The sequence below is a fragment of the Piliocolobus tephrosceles genome, chromosome 14 (assembly GCF_002776525.5).
Source record: "Piliocolobus tephrosceles isolate RC106 chromosome 14, ASM277652v3, whole genome shotgun sequence".
Taxonomy (NCBI): Eukaryota; Metazoa; Chordata; class Mammalia; order Primates; family Cercopithecidae; genus Piliocolobus; species Piliocolobus tephrosceles.
The window spans coordinates 45405384-45410621 of NC_045447.1; the positions used below are offsets into that span (position 1 = coordinate 45405384).

At 44.0% G+C, this 5238-nt stretch overlaps 1 pseudogene; it reads right to left on the bottom strand.

Moving 5' to 3' along the window:
- Positions 1–366: 366 nt before the first annotated feature.
- LOC111536840 lies at positions 367–944 on the bottom strand (annotated as a pseudogene).
- Between the last annotated feature and the right edge of the window lie 4294 nt (positions 945–5238).

Consider the following 5238-nt stretch of genomic DNA (forward strand, 5'->3'; position numbering starts at 1 on the left):
CAAGCTCCGCCTCCCGGGTTTACGCCATTCTCCTGCCTCAGCCTCCCGAGTAGCTGGGACTACAGGCACCCGCCACCTCGCCCGGCTAGTTTTTTTTTTTGTATTTTTAGTAGAGACGGGGTTTCACTGTGTTAGCCAGGATGGTCTTGATCTCCTGACCTCGTGATCCACCCGTCTCGGCCTCCCAAAGTGCTGGGATTACAGGCTTGAGCCACCGCGCCCAGCTGTAATTTTCTTTTCTAATGATGTCTTTATCTGCCTTTGGTGTCAGGGTAATGCTAACCTCATAGAATTAGTTAGAAAGTTTTTCTCTGCTTCATTTTTTTGTAAGAGTTTAAGAAGGATTGGTGTTAATTCTTTAAATGTTTAGTAGTTGATATCTGCATCATAATCCTAAGGGTGTCTCCAGCTATATTTGTCTCATTTTTCAATTTGCTTTTCTGTCCTATCAGTTTCCTCTGTGGAAGGCATATATGTTCCATGAAGAAGGCTGTTGGATGTTGTGTAGAACTCCTCTCCATATTTGTCTCTTAGTTTTTGATATCTTTCTATGTCAGGTTTGATCTGCTTGGTCAACCAATGATACTAGTGTAACCCGGAAGTGGCATAATGTAAAAATCCCAGATTGGAGTTTTTCCTATTCTTTTTCCTCTCCCATCTTTCTGTATCTTTTCTCATAGTCTTTGTCTGAACATTCTTTTTTCTTTTCTCCTTCCTGCAATTCCCATTTGAAATGAGCCTTATTAGCTTCCCAGTTTGCAGGTAGTTTTAAGTCTTTTGTCGTCCTCCACAACTTCTTGGTGATTTAATTTTCAAGCTTCAGTCTACTTCAGGTGCAGCTCCCAGAATTTGTGCAGTCTTGGTTCATGCTTCTAAGTGGCCAGCTCCTTAGCTGCTGTGAGAGCCTACCTCTCCATGCTGTCCACTGACACCATCTCAGCCATAGTCTCAGCTGTCCTATGGCAGTGCTTGTCTCCATACTATTCCTCCAACTCCCCATTTTGATACACAGTTTTGCTAGGCAGACTTTTTTCTCTTGTACTCTGAGTATGCCCATCCCCTGCCTTCTCCATGGCTCCTGATGACAAATCAGCTGTTAATCTTATTGAGGATCCCTTGTATGTGACAAGTCATTTTTCTCTTCCCTCTTTCAAGATGCTCTTTTTGTCTTTGTCTTTGATAGTTTAGTTTGATTATGGTGTGTTTAGGTATGGATCTCTTGCTGTTTATCCTGCTTGGAGCTCATCGAGCTTTTTGAGTGTGTAGATTAATCTAATTTAGGAAGTTTTCAAACATTATTTCTTTAAATATTTATGCCTTCTCTTTCTCTTCTCTTTCTCAGGCTTTTATTTATTTTCATGTTCTTATACTTGAGGGTGTTCCACAGGTTTTATAGGTTTTGTTCATTTTTCATCATTCTTTTTTCTTTCTGTTTCTCAAATTGGATAATCTCAGTTGACCTACCTTCAAGTTTACTGATTTTTGTTCTGCTTTCTCAACTCTGCTCTGGAGTGCCTATCAAATTTACTTTTTAATCCTAGGGTTTCTATTTGGTTATTTAAAAAAGTAATTTCTACCTCCTTATTGATAAGTTCTATTGAGTGAGCCATTATTTCAACACTTCTCTTAAGTTTTTTAGTCTTTTTTTTTTTTTGCAACAGGTTCTCACTTTGTCATCCAGGCTGGAGCACAGTGGTGTGAACATGGCTCATGGCTCATTGCAGCCTCGACCTTCTGGGCTCATGCCATCTTCCCATCTTAGACTCCTGTGTAGCTGGGACCACAGGCAGGTACCACCATTCCCTGCTAATTTTTTCATTCTATTTGTAGAGATGGGGTCTTGTCATGTCACCCAGGCCAGTCTCGAAATCCTGGCCTCAAGCAATTCACCTGTCTCCGCCTCCCAAAGCACCAGGATTACAGAGTGAGCCACTCCTTGGCCTAGACAAAGTTTTTCTTCATTGTTTTAAAAACATATTTTAAATAGTAGATTTAGCTAGGCACAGTGACTCACACCTGTAATCCTAGCACTTTGGGAGCCTGAGGTGGGGGGATTGCTTGAAGCCAGGAGTTTGAGACCAACCTGGGCAACATAGTGAGACCCTGCCTCTATAAATTTTTTTTTCAAAGCTGACTTATAGTCTTTTTAGTAAATCTAATGTTTGGGATTCCCCAGGGTCACTTTTTGTTGATTGCTTTTTTCCCCTCATGTGTGTATATAGGCCATTCTCTTTTTTTCTTTGCATGTCTTATAGTTCTTATTGAAAACTGGACATTTAGAATAGTATAATGTGGCATTTCTGGAAATTAGAGTCCCCCTTCCCGCCAAGCTTTGTTGTTGCTATTTGTCATTGTTGTTGTTTGCTCGTGTAGTGACTTTAATAATTCTGTAAATTCTGTATTTTTTTTGTTGTATGTGGCCCCTGAAGTGTCTGCTTGACTAGCTTAGCCACAGACTGGACAGATGTTTCATTAAATGATTTCACCCAATGAGTCTCCCAGTCTTTGCTAGAGGGGTATATATGTATATTTTTCTGGAACTATTTTAGAGCCACTTGCTGGCATACAGGACAACATAGGCTCCCAACCACTGTGGAGCACCAAAGACAAACCAGAGCAGCTGTACATCCTCAGCAGCTCCCAAATTCCAAAATCTTGGGGGATGGAGCCATCTCTCCTGAAGTCTCACCTCTGCACAGTGAAGCCCTGGTGGCTACTGTCCTGGTTTCTGGTGATTATTTTGCACTGGAGTCTCTCTTTGTTTTAGTCAGTAGAATCTCTAATGCCCACTTTCACTTTCCGGTTTAAATACAGGCTAAAGGTTCCCCACTTTCTGCTCCCCCAGCTCCAAACACTCTTTCATCCCAGCACCTACCTTGGGCCCACCTTCAATCCTCATTCCTGCTCCTATTACTTTCTTCTTCACCCCAGATTAAGGCTTCTGGGGTATCCTTTCCTAGGACCCAGAATGAGATATAGTCTCTCACCCCAACTGAAGCTCAACATTTGTTGAAAATTTCTAGCTTTTACTCTCTGTAATTCAGAGATCTTAGGAAGCATTTTGTCTTCCAACTCCCAACCTTGTTCAGTACAGCCTGGCCTCCCAGGACTATGGGCCATTTTCTATTCTTCCTAGAGAATTTCCTATAAGCAATAGTATTTGGAGCCAACTAGAGCACCGCTTTTTGAAAGAGCCTCATGTAGCACTAGTGGGTCCTGGCCTAGAGGATGCAAGAGCTTTTGGTGCTGATGCAGCCTCAGGGCAAATAACAGACACATCTCAGCTAAGGAACAATCATAGATTCTTATAGCCCTCGAGGTATTTATGGGTCAAGGCAGCAAGAGTCTAAGGAAGAATTGATTGGGCACCCAAGAAGCTTCCATATGAGGGGCCCCCGCCAAGTTTCAGAATGACCTAGGGAAGGGTCTGAGGCATAGCCTGAGAAAGAGTCCCAAAGGTAACCTATCAAGGCATTCAGAAAGCTACCCAGTAGGGGTTTTGGGGGCTGATTCATCAGAGGAGACCAAAAAAATGACTGGTTGAATCACTCAAGGAGTGGGTCAGGAAACGACTTATAAATGCATTCAAGAGAGAACCTAGACTGGAAGCAACTGGAAAACACCCTGAAAGTTCACTTGGGCAGGTGGCCTATATATGTGTATTGTTCATGGCTTGCTGACAGTGCTGTATCACTCCCTTCTGGGAAGTCCTATAGCTGCTTGAAAACTGGAAATTTGGCACCCTTAGTGCAGGAACACTGCCTAAATACCTCTTGGAAGCTTTCCTTTCTTGATGCAGGTGCTACGCAGGCACTAGAAGCCTAAGTGGTATGGTTTTGAGCATGGCAGAGATAGAGTTTACCTCTTTAAAGTCTCTGAATCCATAAAACATAAGGTGATAGAGACCCAATCATGGCTCCTTTCCCAAGTCCACCTTCATCCCTCAGCCATCCATGTTTCAGGGATGGCTAAATTGAGGTTGCTTAGCTCCTTGAAAGAAACAGATAGGTCAGGAGATAAGCTAATCACAAGGAAGTCAGCCCCCACCCTGGAGAGTCCTTGCCTCCTCAACTGTAAGCAAGGAAGTCCAGAGGACCCTAGTTCAAGGACAGCAAACAAACTTTTTAGCTCCTTTTGCCCTCTCCATGGACAAGTCATGTCAGAGTGGGACTTTGAGGGCCAAGAGAGGCAATCCAGAGTCACTTCAAGTCAGAGGCAGGACATACCCAACGGATGAGAGTGGAGTTGTATCTCAACAGACTCTGGCCATGGAGGCGCAGTGCCTGGAGGCAGAAGGGGCTCACCACAGAGCATAGCATCTTCTTGGAGTTTTTTCTTTAGGAAAAGGATATCGGAGATTAGGAATTTCTTTAAGAGCCAAAGAGACCAGGGAGATAGGAATTCCAAAGAGACTTCAGTTCCTAAGCCACAACGGGAAGATGTCCAGGAGATAAATGCCCATCTGAGTAGTCAAGGGGCTCCAGTGACTAAGGAATACTCCCCAGCCAGGAATGTTGGTTGCCCAAGATCCAGGATGGCCAAGCCTTAAAGAGGATATTACTGTCATACAAGATGAGCAAATGATTGTCATAGTGCTATCATTACAAAATCACACACACACATACACACACACACACCTACTATAAAAACTTTCAGGGGCTTATCAATGTGAGAAAAAAGACCCCAGCTCCTCAGGACCAGATTGAACTAGTCTCTCCCACAGCTCTTTTACTATCTTGACTTTTCTACAGCTCTGTGCACGCTTCAGTGTCTCTAGGGGTGGTTACACAGGCATTACAAGGAATTACAGAAATTCCTCACGCGGCCTCTAAGAAGGGTAAGGTGCAAATTGCAGGTAAGGTTACAGTCAGCCTTAGGACTTTCCCATTGAAGTGTTCCTTGCCCCAGATAGCCTTGCTTCTAGGCTCTCAAAATCCTATCCCTGGCCGGGCGCAGTGCCTCACATCTGTAATCCCAGCACTTTGGGAGGCCAAGGCGGGCGGATCACCTGAGGTCAGGAGTTCAAGACCTGGCTGGCCAACATGGTGAAAACCCATGCCTACTAAAAAATACAAAAATTAGCCGGGTGTGGTGGTGGGCGCCTATAATCCCAGCTACTTAGGAGGCTGAGGCCAGAGAATCGCTTGAACCTGGGAGGCGGAGGTTGCAGTGAGCCGAGATCGTGCCATTGCACTCCAGCCTGGGTGACAAGAGTGAACTCTGTCTTAAAAAAAAAAA